We start from the raw sequence: 15,731 nt of genomic DNA, 5'->3' as shown, positions 1-15,731 counted from the left end.
GCAGAAATGTAAGTTTTCATTTTTGCTATGCAATGAAATATACGCTGCATTGAGTGTATAGGTATAAGCTATGTAAACAAATGTAGATGCCACTAATGGTTATAATGGATAGATGGTTAACATCATAAAATATTGATATTGTAGCGAGGAAGGCACATACATATGCCTGCCTGCGCGCAACGGTCCGTGATTCAAACAACGAAATTACAGTGTAGCCATGTATAAAGCTTGGGCACAGATTGCATGAAAAATTAAGGATACTTTATTACTTTCCTGGCGACGTAAATAACGTGTTTGTCGAGCGTCAGTTTCCTCGTTGTTCGCGTATCACGGTCTCCGACGCATCTCCGGCGGCTCTGTGGAAAATAATATACAAAGCCGGACGAAACAGTTGTGCGGTTTTCGCGGTTCGGCTTCGCTGATCCTGCTTCTGAACCGACTTTGAAGCGCGCTGTTTCAGGCGCGCGTCGACAGGTCTTCTCCTCTCTCGGCTCGGAAACGGCCAGCGTGTCGTGGAAACTGCACAGGGGACCCTTATCGGAGCGTTACCGAATTATCACGTCGGTAGCGAGTTAGCGCTTCGACTTCTCGACTCCCGAGGAGTTGGCAAGTCCCGCGAGGATCAATACCACTCTGCGGTCGTTATTAAATCGTCGACATTACGAGCCACCTTCAAGGTGCAGCATATCCATCCAAACGTACATTCGTATGTACATACACGCGAACGTTTCTTGGTATGCACTATGCACCATGTGTGTCGAAACGAAATACGAGCATTCGAAATTGAACTCGATATATATCGTTTCGGTAAGTGCGGGCGGTACGGTATGCTTTCGGGAAGCCAGATTGAAGTCCTTCCGCGCATTTGCCGATCGTTCGTGCTCGGAGGAGCAAGGCTCTCATTAAGACGACTCGGAGGAATGCACGCGAGACACGTCGGACTATAAAAGAGGACTGAAGTTGAAATGAAGCTCCGAAGTCAGAGTCGTTACGAGTGTATTGACATCGCGGGTCAGTGCACTCATCGTATTTTATTTGCAACGAAATTTGTAACAACACTATGAAAGCGACGAATCTAGATGAATTTTTTATTATGCTGAAAGAGTAATTTGTAGTAAATAATTTAACAAAAATATCAATATAGCATTAAATATAGAAATGATGGATTTGATTGAAGATGATAGTATATTTTTATTCTTTGCTGTTTATATATTTATTATTTTATAAAATAAATATTGACAGGAAAATCGATGGGAAATTAATCATACGTGTAATAAATTTCTCTTCTTTGCCAACATCAAGATCGCTTATATTTTTCTCGCAACTCGCAAAGAACCACAATTGCACTTATTTATCCCGCCACTGTGTTTTTCTCGATTATATTGCGCGAGAAGAGACGCTGTAGCGATTGAATCGCAGTCCACAAGCATTATGACTGCAGGTAACGAGCTACGAATCAAACGTTCGAACTGTCTTCGGGTTGTCTGCGGTCGGTATCGGGGGCATTCTTCGAGGTCGGAGCTCTAAAGCTGCTTTCAATGAGAGGGCTTGGGGCACGGCACGAAAAGGAGATTCCAGAATCGCGAGATTGCTCGTTCCGTCTGCGAAAATCCGATACACGCATTCCCGGAGGGGAGTTTCCGCCCATTCTTCGAATCATTCTCCTTACTTCGAACCGTCGTTGTAAAACGTTTCGCAGGTTAAAAAAGCTGTTATTGCTTCTCACGAAGTCGGATAAGCACTCGCCGACATTCAAATCCAATTGCAAGGGAAAGAGGTTACGAGCATACGAGGATCTTGTATGCTCGATCTCGTATGCTTTAGCTATATCAGCGTGAGATAAGTGTGTGTTCAACGTAGCTATCGAAGAATTTTAAAAAGAAATGCGATACCGAGTGTGTCACAAGCGCGCTGCGACCTATCATTTTTGAGGTGTCACTTGGAAACACTTTTTTACATTCTGAAGCATGAACTATTTATCTTAAAATTTCTTACTTTTGTTTATCTATAGTGAAGATTAAAGTATTGTATAGAAATTGTATTTAACTTGTACAAAATATCATACGCAGGATTTTGCATAAATCGAGAATATAAAAGAATTGAATATTAAATAAACAGACTTTATATGTTTCGCGATAGATCGCTACACGTGTAAGTGAAAAAAATATCAATTGTAATATTTCGCGACATAAATGCAGTACAAAAATATAAAACTAGCAGCGCAAAAATGGTGTAATACAATATGCGATACAAAGCGATAGGGTGAGCGTGTGGCGCGACATTCGCTCTCTGTCTCTATCTATTCAATGTTTTCGCACCGCCCTCTCGAATTCTTTTATAAATATTGAATGCTGCGTATTGGAGAGATAGCAATGTTATCGCTGACATAAAATGGTAGCGCGAGAACCGCGACTTCGGTTTACGTGTTCGTGCACAAGTTCGTGCACATTTTATCTGTGAGTTAAGTGTGGACATATCCTAGCTTTGTCGATGTTGAAAAGTTTTAACCAGCGCAGTCTACTGAAGAAATGTTGATTTTAGCGGAATTTTTCAGCGCGGATTGTGTGACGTTTCTATCGTCATCGGTAAAAATCAGAAACGAGGACGAGGACGAAAAAGCGTTTAACAATTTTCGTCGTAATTTTACATACCCGAGTGAGGACGGATTTCGAAAGTCAAAGTACCGCGATGGCCCTTGTTAATGGGCAGAGAAAAAGAATTTTCTCGCTGAAAGCGTTCGCGAAATTACGTTTGCGCAATCAAATTTTGGCTCTGTAACGCGATTAAGTGGACCAAATGCGCCAGCATGCCCTACGGAGGATATCGTGCTTGAATTTGTCGGTGATCGGCTGACGCTCTCATCCAGAATAATCGTCTATATTGTTTGCACCATTATTACCCATTGAATGGGACAGAATACGGTTTCATAACGCAAGCGCTTTAATTATTTCCGAGATTATTAGATGTACCTTATCGCCCATCTTTTACGCGCAATTGCGTTAAATTACTTTAAATGCGTAAATTGCAGTATCAGGTGCATAAAAACGGATTGAGAAGATTGTAAACGTGCTTGTGAAAATCACTACTATTTAAATCTATATGATATTTCCACCAACGCTTAACGGTTAGAGTAACTGCTCTTTCAATATTAGTAAAAGGATTCTTTGTATTCACTTCATAACACGCTGTTCTTTCGGCGAATCATGATCATGAATATTCACTTTGAAATATGTATGTGCGTCTTTTTATTTGTCGCTCGCATCGTATCGAAATCTCGAAATCTGTGATCGTGACAAATTGTTTTGTAGATGTCAGTCTCCTTTCCGCTTAAGTGCCAAATCGATTTGTAAACTTGCCGAAACTTATTGCGAAGTCATTCGTTCGGCTGCCGGTCTGCAAATTGAGCGGTTTATTTTGGGCTGGCAAACCGTCTAGTCTATAGCGAATAGTCCGGAAGGCCTACAGAGCAATGATCCGGATGTCTATTTTTTGTCAGATTAAAAGAAGAAATTTTCTTCCTTCCTCGACATGTCGAATAACAGTGGAGAATTTCGTTATTACCACGGGAACTTTTAACCGGAAAAAGTTACGCAAGTCTTTTTTCAACCTCTTCTTTTTTAGCTTCGTTTAATATCTCGTCTCGCAAAGTTTCAATACGTTATTTCGGAAACAGATATCTGAATTTTTATTGTGGATAAAATATTCAATATTTTTCCCATGTCAAATTGAGAGAGATTTAATTCGCTGTCATACTAAAGAATTAAATGTTAGTTCATTTATGCTTTTATATATTATAATTATGAGCTTTTACGGATCATTGATTGCGATGAATATTAAATCCCATAAATGTTTAATTTAACATTTGTCGAATGATTGCATAATCCTTCTTCCAAACGATGAAATGTCGACAATTACACGTTAGAATAATTTAATAATCGTATGCTTTTAATCTCGATTACATATAACAATGTTTTCCATTCAACACGGATGGCACAATTAAAGTTAATGCGAGAATAATTTACGAACAAATGTTTGCGTTTCCTCGCACCGTTGTCGTCTGCTGTAGACTCGCCGTCAAGATCGAGGCATACGGAATCAGCGTGACACTCTTCCAGATATATTTGACTCGAATTCGAGGCACGTAGAAGGAAGGCGCGTCGCGCCAGCCAACCTTGACAGCGAGCGCGAATGGAAGTTCCTATGGGAACGGTGTGACGTGTATCCGTGTGTGCCGTAGAAACATGGTAAATTATGTCGATCGGGTGTGTTGCTATATTCTGCCTGATCCCACCTATCGATATCGGTGCCGAACCGACAACGAAAACGCGTATTCGTGTCTCGCAAAGGTGGAGGAATTGCTGCTTCATTCCTTGCGCTTCTCACACCGCGTCGAAGCCGAGACAGATTGTCTGCCACGACGGGAAATCGCATGCACGGAGAAATTTCGTACCTGTAGATTTGAGCTTAGTTTATCTCGGGAACCTTAGATTTTGCTGCGTCAAAGTAAATACATTTGCATGTAATGAGAGTTGGTCGTATCATTTCTCTTTCGCTTCAGTGATTTTTCGACTTGCGATATTAAATACTATACGGTAGTGTCAAATGTTAAATGCAATTAAAGCGGAGGTGCATAATAAAACGATAAATAGAAAAAATTTTTGTTAGATATTTTTCCTTTAGAAATGCTGCAATTTGCACGAAGTTTCTAATTTTCGCAGTTAAGTCGCAATTAGATCTCTATAATTTTATGATGCAGGAAAAGTGATTCAAGCAGTAAAATATATTACGTAATAAAATTGGCTAGCAGTAAAATGAAACAAATTGCTACGTTAAAAATCGTGGATCTTAGCAGAAGGCAGGCATGAGGGTGTTTGCTGAATGCGCGGGAAATTCAGTGGCAAAATCGAAGGTCGATAGCGAAGCGATAGAGTGGAAGGGACAAGAGTGAGACTACGATTTACGTTTTACGGAGTTAATTGAATAGAGTCCCCTCCCCCCTCTCTCTCTCTCTCTCTCTCTCTCTCTCTCTCCCTCTTTTGTTCACACATACATACAAACACACACATACGCGCGCAAACTGTACTCCGTCGTAAGATCGCTCGCTACGATGTGAGAGGACACAGCCTATGGAAGCGCAAAATGGTTATTATCTCCAGCACCACAGACATAGCTGGCTGAGCTTCTGATTTACGAGGTACCCTCTCGACTTAATCCGCACATCGACTACTCATTCGACCCCCGCAATCAGCGGAATAGACTCTCAATGTTCAGCTCTATCGGCAAAATTAACGCGCACTAAAGACACATTTCGAGATATGAATCGGACTTAAATGCCAGCAAAATAAATAAAAGTACAGCTATCTGATTTTCAACTCAGTATACTCATTTTTTTCTACCGTAAATAGCAAGAAGCAAGCTTGTAGATTGAAAGAAATATGTTTAAAAATGATTAATATAATTTCTGATGTAATTATCAATTTAATTTTTTTACTCTTCCTCTAATTTATGTAATTAAAAAAAATGGATTAGAAGTTTTTATTAGAAACTTTGTATTAGAAACTTTGATTTTTTGCATAGTATATATTCTTAGCTTCATTCTTATAATAAGATCTATAATGTGTCTAAGAAAGATTCTATTGCTCGGCATAATTGGTAAAGTTACAATTTTAAGAAGTAAATAACGGTAGTATGTACAGGAATAAGTAAATATGAAAATTGTCAATTAATAGACAAATCGCCGATCTAATATTAACCTGCTATGTGTTATAAATAGATATAGCGATAATGTTTACACACACACACATTTCATAATTACTTATTTTATAAAGTCGCAACGTTTGGAACAATAATCACGTCACAATCAAGGAATTTGAACACGCGTGCACGTGTAAAGTTAACCGCGTTGCAAATTTTCGGAACACCGACATGTAATTTGCCAGTAGTTACAGATACGCAGAACACTTGGCGATAATATCGCAAACGGTAAAACGACCTCGCGTACACGTTCTGGTTTATCACGATTATGTTGAGTTCTCAGCTTCGCGATGTCGTAAGTACCTATTATACAGTAATTTGCTAGCAGAACGCGACAAAGTTCGTAATACGGGAGACTTTTGCAGGAAAAATGAATAAAAAATATCACATAATAAGCATCACGGTAATGATATTTTTGGGCATTCTGTCTTGCTCTTTGAAGGAGCTTCCGTCCTCTGGTCCTTTCGTTAGACGTCTTGCTACGGAGGCGAGATCTAAGGGCGACCCGTATCGCTGTAGCTAATAGCATCGACTGCGGTGCAGAGGCATCTTACTACCTATCTATCGAAGCAACATTTCCTATCAGAACGGAAAAGGATACACTTAATGGCCGGCTAGACTCAAATGCCAATTTATCTTAAGGGCACAGAGGCTGCCATGTAGAGCTTCTAAACGAAGTTTAATATCTGGACGGGAACATTTGAGAAATTGATATAATAGGCAAAATGAATTCACGATAATTATAGTTATATCGAATATTTAATTTTAGATTGGATCACGTTGGTCAAATTTACTCTATATCTTAAGTTTAGAGTCTACTAAAAGTTCTATTTTTTTTCTATTATCTATAAATATTTTCTGTCGATAAAACGCGTGTCTCTCAATATTTCGAAAACTTCTGCGTTTTGGAACTTCACATTAGCACGCGCGTCGCGCAAGCGCCAATACAAGCGGACGTACGCGACTCTTGAGTCGCACTCGAGAACATACACAAACGTTGCTGCTTAATCTCGCCAGGAATGCACGGGGACGGCTCGTTCTGGAAGGATGCGCCTGCTAAGGCTCCGTCGTGTTGGTAGCGGTCTCGGTTTAGGATCGTTGAAGACGGTGGTAGTGGGTCCTGCCGTCCTGCCGGCTCCCTCAGCCGCATATCAAGCAGCTTCAGGCATGGCGCAAGATTAATGCGAGCTCGTCTCGATGGTCGTTACGCTCCTAAGACGATTACATCCTCCTTAAGTTCAGGAGCCGTCGCCTCTGCCATCTTAATCGTCGGGGCCGTCGTATATACACCTAGTTCTAATTAGTTAATCCACCTTTACCTGTGCGTCAGCGTCACCGTCGTCTCGTACCCGCCACCCTGTGGAGCAGATGTTAACACGAAACGCGCACCAATTAGAAACCATGACCTGTTACGACAGTTTAGAGGAATTTCCTTACATTACGCCACACTTGCCTTGCCGCGACGCGGTTGAATATTTATTTGCATTCGGTTGAGAATGCAGCAACGCGCGATCTCGCAGTGTCGTTAATTAACAAGTGGATCGAGCAATCATGACCTTATTCCGTATTTTTTTATCGATGGTTTAGACAAGTTGTATATTGTAGATCGCTTTGTGTGCAAATAAGTAATATGAATAATTCTTTCGATCGTATTACGTTACGAAATTTAAATTATTATGTTGTGGACTAATTAGTGTTGCAATTACTGTCGCGATTACTTTCGTGCGCTTTCACGCGGCATTCGCTGCACAGCGTAGAGCATATACGTAAGGTAAATTATGACGCTTTCGCTAACAGATGTATCGCGCGCAGTTGCGCGAGCCCGGAAGTGTCAGGAATGGCTCGCTTTCGTGCAATTTTTAGTTTTCATCTACTCAGGATATATGGCGCCGACCTCCTCTGTCTTGTGTACGATGGCAGTAGCGATATACCTCGTATTTGTTTCGTTCAACTTATCATTCTCGCGAGCTTCTCGGCGCTCGCTCGTACGTTGCTATGTATGCTCCTCGTGCTTTGCAAATTTTCTATTCGTCAAGAGAAGTGATCGATGCCTCGATATACTCTTCCCGCGAACTCATACAACTGATAAAAAACTTAGACAAAGAAGGACATGATGGAGCGGAATAAGGAATAGGATCGGCGTCGAAGTTTCCCTGCAAAGGAGTTAGAAAAATCGAATTCGCCGGTTATAACGAAGGATTTACGTGCGGGATTCGGTTTGGCGATATATGCGATACACGTGACGCGTATATCGTTCGTTTGAATCGCGAAGGAATGAAAATAAAAGGGTATCAAGAGTCCCTTCGAGGTGAGAATTTAAACGGTTCTTGAAAAAGTGTGTGTGTGTTAAATTAATTAAATTCCAAAGTGACTTATTATCGGCTGATAAAGCAGAAGGAAGGGCATGAAAGACGAGAAAGAAACAGGAAATGCAATAGCTTTGTCCAGAGCAAGCAGGGAACAATTTTCTCGCGTTACTACCGTTTCTCGTTTCCGTGGAGAAAATTTATAATGGTACATAAAACACTTGTAAAAAAGGGGGAAAGGGGAAATTTACTATTAACGTAAATCCGTGGAATAAAGCAAATGCCGTTTACATCCGAGGTTTTATCGTTCTATCAGCCGGTGCCAACTCATCCACTATTCATTTTGATATTTCTCGACGAAAATGTGGGATACCGCTCGCTTAGATTCCGGCGCGGTTTCCTCCGTTTGTCCCTCGTCTGTTCACCGTCTGCTCTGTAACGGGGTGGAGTACACGAAAACTACGTTACCGCTTTTTCTCCTGGCTGGCGCGCAATGAAACCCGGACGAGACGATGACTGAACTACGTGAGAATTGCACCTGGCGGAGATGCAGCGGGTCTCGCGAGCGATTCCGATTAAAACTTTATGAGCCCGCCGTGAAATGTCTCGGCGACGTCGGCCACCTCTGAAATTCCTAGTGCTTCGACCTCCGCTCGACTCAAATATTTTTGCTTCCGCGCGAAAGGTAGTTTTATTCCGGTCGTTCTCGCTTATTCGCCACTCATCTCTGTCCGTTTATATGTATCGCTTTACCGTATCCCGTCTGGCTCTCCCGAGGAAACGCGGCGGTATTACTCTCGCGAGTACTATCAGCCGCGACAAATCGCGAGTCGACATCCGAGGTGAAATCAGAAATTCGTAACGTTTGACGAGTCGCCGTTCCTTATCGACTTGCCGAAGGGCGCGATATTTTTCCCCTTTGCGATATTTCAGATCCGCCACGTGGAAAGCAGCGGTATACGCGTCATGAAGATATCTCGTCGGGGAAATAGCATCTCCACCTATTACGCGGGAACACAGATAGATTAGGTGTACCTTATTCGTCTTCCAACGACCGGAACTCCTCGTCGTTCTTCATCCTCTCCGGTCTCGCCGCGCGGCATGCAGCACGCGCGTTCTTATCTTATCCTCGCTTTTTCACGACCGCGAGCTTCCCCCGTACGCGGCTCGTGTAAGCGACGCATGCAGTTTCTCTTCGAGGGAGTGACGCCTCTCGCCTGCGGGACGCGAATTTTTCTTTATCTAGTTCCCGTTTTCCCGCGGACTCGCTTTCCTCGACGGTCTTCTAGCGCGTAGCCTGCAAGTCGCAATTAATTTTCCGTCCGCGCGAGAACGCGTCCTCCCGGCGGCGATAAATCAAGCAACGGAGTTTCAATTTGGCGCAACGAGCCGTAGCCACGCCGAGAATTCTCATTACGAAACGCATGTCGTTAATCAATGGAATCGGTTGCCCCTGTGTCACAGGCGGAAAAACGCTTGGGCTTTGTACACTGTTGCGACGTATTCTGTGATGTGATGGATGCGAATTTATTTCATGCCACTTGACGATTTCCGAAATCGTACAAAACTGTTACATACAAGAGATTTTCGTCGTAATTCAGCTTATCTATAAACTTATTTAACCGAGCTTTTTTCATGCACGTGAGTTGTTGCAACATGTTGAACGTATTTTTTTACGGAAAGTTTTGAAAAATAACGTGAAAGCTTGCTACGTTACTGTAGCTCTTTATGAGAACTTATTTTTTAAATTTTGTATTATGTCGCGATATAAACATGCAGGAAAAGTGTCGCGTTTAGTTACAGTATTGCTGTGAACGATGAATTTCCCGATGCGGCGCACACTGTTTAATCTCGATATCGACGACGGCACGGAGGTCGAAAAGTTTCGCACGTAGCGCAATGTCAGTCGAGTAACGAGGTCGTTTGCGCCCGCGAGCGCGCACGCTCGATCGGATAGCTTGCTCGGCATCTTGCTTACAAGACACGTAGCATCGGCAGGGGTTATCGAAAATTTAATAACGTTCAAATTAATAATGCTGGTGTTGCTGCGCGCGACGGCGGGTGTGAGAGACGGAACGCTACATCGCGGAAGAGCAATCGGGCTAATAACGCACCGGTTGGAGCGGACGGATAAATTAAATTAATCATGCATCATGCAGGAGCCGGGACGTTAGATCCGATCGTACATTAACCGAATAAGCCGCGCTAAATCTTCCCTTCCGGGCACAATCGACTGAAACGAGAAGACTCTTGCGATAGACATTGACGAAATTTATATCGATTGGGAGTATTTATTTTGATAAGATTCACTCAAAGTTATTGATTTCGTATTTTAACGATATGTGTGCCATAATGATTATTCGGTTAATGTCACGCGACATGTCAATTTTTCCTGACTAATTTAAATATCCTGCGATATAAGTATATTAATAAAAATGCTTAAATGTAATCGAGCTGTTATCTATTCGTAAAGGAATCTCGTAAATAACTCATTCTTTTTTACTCTGTTTTATTTTTTAACGAAGTTTTCTAAACCATGCTCGAACTTTGTAATTGGACATGGCGTTACGTGTTGACGAGCTTACTTCCAAGCGCTGTAAATCATCAGGGAGTCATGCCGTGTGGGCGATAGTTGCTGCTGCGAAAAAGATATTCCGCTGGTCATTAACGTCCGAGCAGGAACTTCTCCATCCGGCAGTCGTTATCGCCATTCGGAGGCTCGCTTCTGCTATTTTCACGGATGCACCGTTACGCTCGCCGCGAGAATATGGCGTTTAAGTTTCTCTCTTGCATCAATTTCAACTTCAAATGCAAACTCCGCGCGTGTGAATATCTTATGACTTATGAGGACCACCGATATAAATCTTATATTAGAACAAGGACATCAGATAATGAAAATATAATAGAATAAAATCTGTGCTAATTTCTATGGCTGTAAAAAGTAAATTATATTCTTCGAAAAATTGCATCGTGTGGTGAGCATTTCTCAATTATTTTTAGTTACAAATTAAAAGGGTTTTTTGACTGAGATTTTAGCGGTTATTCAATTTTTTTCTTTCATTGTTAATTTAAAAAATATATTTCTCTAATAAAATTAAAAATATTCTGATAAAGTTAACAACGTTTCTAGATTTTAAATTATACCTGAAAAATGTGCATGTGCACGTGACGAATATGTTTCTATTTAACGAAAAAGGTAGTAGAGCCACCCAGCGGGCCATTTATTAGTGCATCTAATAACACTCGACATAAAGGGAAAAAGCAATTTCATGCGATACGAATGTGGGTTGTGAAAATGAATGAGACTCGCGCATATATTGTTGCACCGGCTTTGGCGTATGGTTCGGTAGCGAAGTTGTCTATGAAAATTTTAATTGGACTGCGCATATATGAATATCACGTATAACATGTCAGACTAATCGGGTAATCTACTCGTCTTGCTGAAAGAATCAACGTGCCTTTTAGCTTAATTGTTTCTTTGACCTCGCTCGCCTGCCGCGCTAATACTATTAACTCCTTATAGTCTCAACCATTAGAAGCTGGTTCTGGTAGAAGGAACGATAAGGATACCCGGCATCTAGGCAGAGACAATAGCGCGTTGTTTTCCAAAAGAAAATAAGGACGTCCGACTTTATCCGTTGCCCGATTAGTCCTTCCGGTACCATCAAGTTTATCTCTTTCGATCACGCGATGTACGAGAGCAAAATAAACAATTTACTTCCTGTTAATATATAATCAATACTATCTTAAAACTGTTTTTTCGAAGTATTCTTTAGGGTAAACTCGGATAAGATGGCCACAGAGGAAAGATGGCCAACCCATGTTTCATGGCGAGCTAGATTGAAAGAACATAAGTTGGCATCTTACCCGAGTTTACTCTATTTGGTAATTTTTTGGGATATTTTTCTGCGTATGATGCGATGGCGAGTTAACAAGCTGCTTTCTCTGCGGCTCGATAATTAATCGTCCGACCAAATCTGTGTGACTCGATCATTTAATATGTTTTCTGTGCCAACCAAACGTGGTCACGTCTTCACCAAGACAAGTTATCGACCGACGCTCCCTACTTGGAAAACATTCAGCGTCAAGTCACTTCTTGAGGCGCTCCAATTGTTCCAAGTTCCATTACTGTTCACGTTCGAACACCGCGCATGGAAGAGCTTGTAACTTGATTCGCTTTGGCCGTAGAGGATCTTTAGCCAGTGGGTATTTTCACGTTTCGGGCAAAAACGAAACGTGTCGCAGCTTAGTACTGCACGAATTCTCGCAGATCCCGCGCTTTGCTCGAATTACACGGAATTCTTAAACACGCAGCGGATAGCGTAGTAGCGTAATTGCAAAAACGCGATACGACGGTAATTAACAAGAAATCGTGCCGCGACGTCAGAGTCAAATGAGATATGGTTTTTCACAGCTACATCGTGCCGTTTGTGTGCGGTATCTCAGTTTTTAAACGTCACGCTATTTTTACCCACGACCGAGGTAGCTTTCGTGAAACAAATTCGTCTAATCGGATATGATAATCCAGTTTTAAAATTGTATTGCGGTATTATAACCATTTAATGGAAAACGAGAGAATTTATTATTCTCCATCTATTAAAAAATCTGTCCTTGTTATAATAAAAACATTGACGATACATCACTATCAAATAAAAATGGAACACGTCACGATAAAAATATGTAACTTTTTTTTAAAAAACGATACTTTTCGTCTCGTAATTGATTTAGTTTAGTGAAATAGCATTTATTACTTTGTTGAGCGAATTAATATAGGATTATTAGTGCATTTTGATATATTTTTATTTTACTGGATAACAATATTAATATTATGAGATATTGAATACCGAAGTATTTAACATATGCTCGCAAATAATACTAATATATTAAATTTACGACATTGTATACATGTTAGTAATCGCTTTTTGAAATTACATAAACGGCAACAATTGGATGAAATATGAATATCGATTAATACAGTAGAAAATTAATCACTTTTAATCGGATAATCGATCTTGTAGAGTGTGCTAAGGGAAACAGCCTGTCTCGCAAGAGCGGACGCATATCAACCGATCGTTATTAATCTGCGGGAATAAGGTGGAGTTTCTAATCTGTCCCTACCGCGGCACGTTTACGGCGTAGATTTAATCTGCATTGGATTTAATTAAAATCAAGTGCTTCCACAGTGGCATACTCTCGTTGACAATTGCATGCAGATTGGATTAAGCTTGGAATTAGAACGGAGGGCGAATTCACGCTCCGCGCGAACCTGGGTGCTCGTTTGTCCATATTAATATTCGAATACGTGAAACTAGGGCGAATCACGTTGTAAACTTTCGCGATAGAGATTGTCAATGGCGGCAAGATAATCAGGAATGAGTTCGAATTGTTACCATTCTTCGCGTCTGTGAGAGATATCTCTAATTTATTTAATCATTACACAACCTCTCTTTGATGTTAGATCAGATTGCTCGTTCGGTACTGCTTCAATGCTTTTTAAAAAAATGTTCGTGTTAACGATATTTTATATCTAATTGTAAGTCGTGTCTCGGGAGACTCGCGATGACGTTCTTATGCTACAAACTCGCCACTTGCGATATTCGGCGATCAAAGTTTCCCGAACTCTAAACTTTCAAACGATTTGCCCGTACCTAATCGGAACTTTCATTTCTATTGCAGATCTAGGCGGCTGCTGGTTTGGAAATCTTGGAGATCTCTCGCTTTCCCGCGCATATTCCCTGCGTACGTGGGAGGTCGAAGTTTTCGTCGATAATCCGACTTAGCATCTGCCGCTTAACAAGGCAAGTGTAATTATCGGGGATACGAGAAGGACCATTTTGTGAGCAGATATCCGCCTCGTAAGGAGCGTCTCGGATAGCCTGGCCGGTTCCCAAGGTACGTATCTTACGTCTATCGTTCTCTCTCTCTCTCTCTTGATTGTATCCATGGATAACTATGCCAGATACGCTCGTCCTTGTAGCGTATCACACTGATCGAATCTTCGCTAGGGCTTGCTAAGACTTTTCCATGTTATCTATGATAATAAAACTCATCTAGATTGGCGTCACTCACAGATAACAAAGTTGAAGCTAGAGATAAGAGACGTTAACAAGCTGTTAAAACATCAAGCATTTTGTTTTACTGACAGAGATTTAGATATTTGATTTATCAATGATAATGTCTTTCGCGAAAAATTCCTCATATTTAGATAAATAATATATTATACTGTAACTGTATTAGTTACTAGAATTACGAGAATTCGTGCAAAATATATTTGTCTAATTGGCTTCTAAAAATATTAAATTTTTCCTCATTTATTTTGTGGATAAACTTTTAAGAGAATAATTATGATTAGGTATTATCGGCTTTGTCCTCGTAATGCATAAAGAATAGCTAGCAGAAAAGTATTACCATTTTCTGGCCAAACTATATCTCTGAGCAATGTGACGAACCGAACTCTACAAATAGAGAAAAAAGAGTTTGTGTACTCGTTACCTGTGAACGAATATATGAAAAATGCATGTCGTCGAGAGAATCGTTATGCTAATTTGTGAGGAAAACTATGGTTTCGTACACCGAGGTTGGTACGTGATCTGTATGCCATGGATACACGTATATACTAACACGTATGTTTATTCATACATATACATACCTGTTGTAATTAAAGCTGTCCATTAGATCGGTGTGATAGGCCGTTTCTTCGTTTGCTCGATCCATTTCTATCGCGTGTCACTTCTATTTCGCTGATAGAGAAGTACTCAACCTGATTTCAATCTGTGAAAAACTACAGTGGGGATAATTCTTATAACAGTGGCGTTAATTTGAAATGCCACTCCGATATTTATCTTCAGTAATTATGTAATTATTTTCTTATTATAAGAATATGTATTTGTGTATGCGTTTGTGAGTTATATAATTTATATCAACTGAAACTTTTTGCCGTGATGAACGGTGATAAATAGTATTTTTGCCTTACTCTCTCGGCAAAGAGCTTTTTGCTTTTGATATGTACATTACAGCAAAATATTTCATTTACAAATATTTGAGTTATCGTGCATGCTGCAACATCAAGGAGCAGCCGCGTTTTCTAATTTATGTTTATGATTTTTAGTGTTGGGTAGAAATTTGCGTACTCGGTTGTAACTAACACGAGAATTAGCATAAAAGAAAATTTTTATAATCGCTTACACATCTCACGTTCTAGAATTTAAAATTATTTAAAAAAAGATTATACATTTTTTGTTTATTGTCTTAAATATAATTGCGAAGATTTGTGCACCAAATTTTTATCTTTGTTCAATTTACTAGAAGAGAAGTTATCTTTTTCATAATTAATTACATTAAATTTTATAACGTGTTAATTAACGACTGTATCCAATTTGTGGAGATCTCTGATCTTTGTCAATGTCGTGATTGCTCTTGTACGTACACTTCTATTGATAATTATTCACGAACATACCGTGCTTATCGCACGGTTATTTATATACTCCGACGTGGAACGAAAAAGGGAACAATCGATCGCTTCTGTAACTCAGCCACGTCGGCCAGCCTTGAAAATTCTGGACTTCATTTCCGCTCCCCGCGATTTGAGTTATACTTGGCGAGACTAACGACCCTTTAATTATTCACCTCTAATTGCGAATGCTCCTTGTTACTGGAACGCATGCATTATAC

The 15,731-nt window shown here is 40.5% G+C and overlaps 1 protein-coding gene across 2 annotated transcripts in view; it reads left to right on the top strand.

Moving 5' to 3' along the window:
* Nucleotides 1-15,731, top strand: part of Pgant9 (polypeptide N-acetylgalactosaminyltransferase 9) — a 189,600-nt gene that overhangs the window by 28,087 nt on the left and 145,782 nt on the right. For both annotated transcript variants that reach the window (XM_071699377.1, XM_071699375.1), the window contains exon 2: nt 13,737-13,952. The gene's annotated coding sequence lies outside the window, so the exon portion shown is untranslated. The remainder of the gene's footprint in view (nt 1-13,736; nt 13,953-15,731) is intronic.

The sequence above is a fragment of the Temnothorax nylanderi genome, unplaced genomic scaffold (genome assembly GCF_030848795.1).
Source record: "Temnothorax nylanderi isolate EJ_2023f unplaced genomic scaffold, tnyl_v1.0 TNYL_tig0018_pilon, whole genome shotgun sequence".
NCBI classification, from domain to species: domain Eukaryota; kingdom Metazoa; phylum Arthropoda; class Insecta; order Hymenoptera; family Formicidae; genus Temnothorax; species Temnothorax nylanderi.
This window is presented reverse-complemented; position numbering and strand designations above follow the sequence as displayed.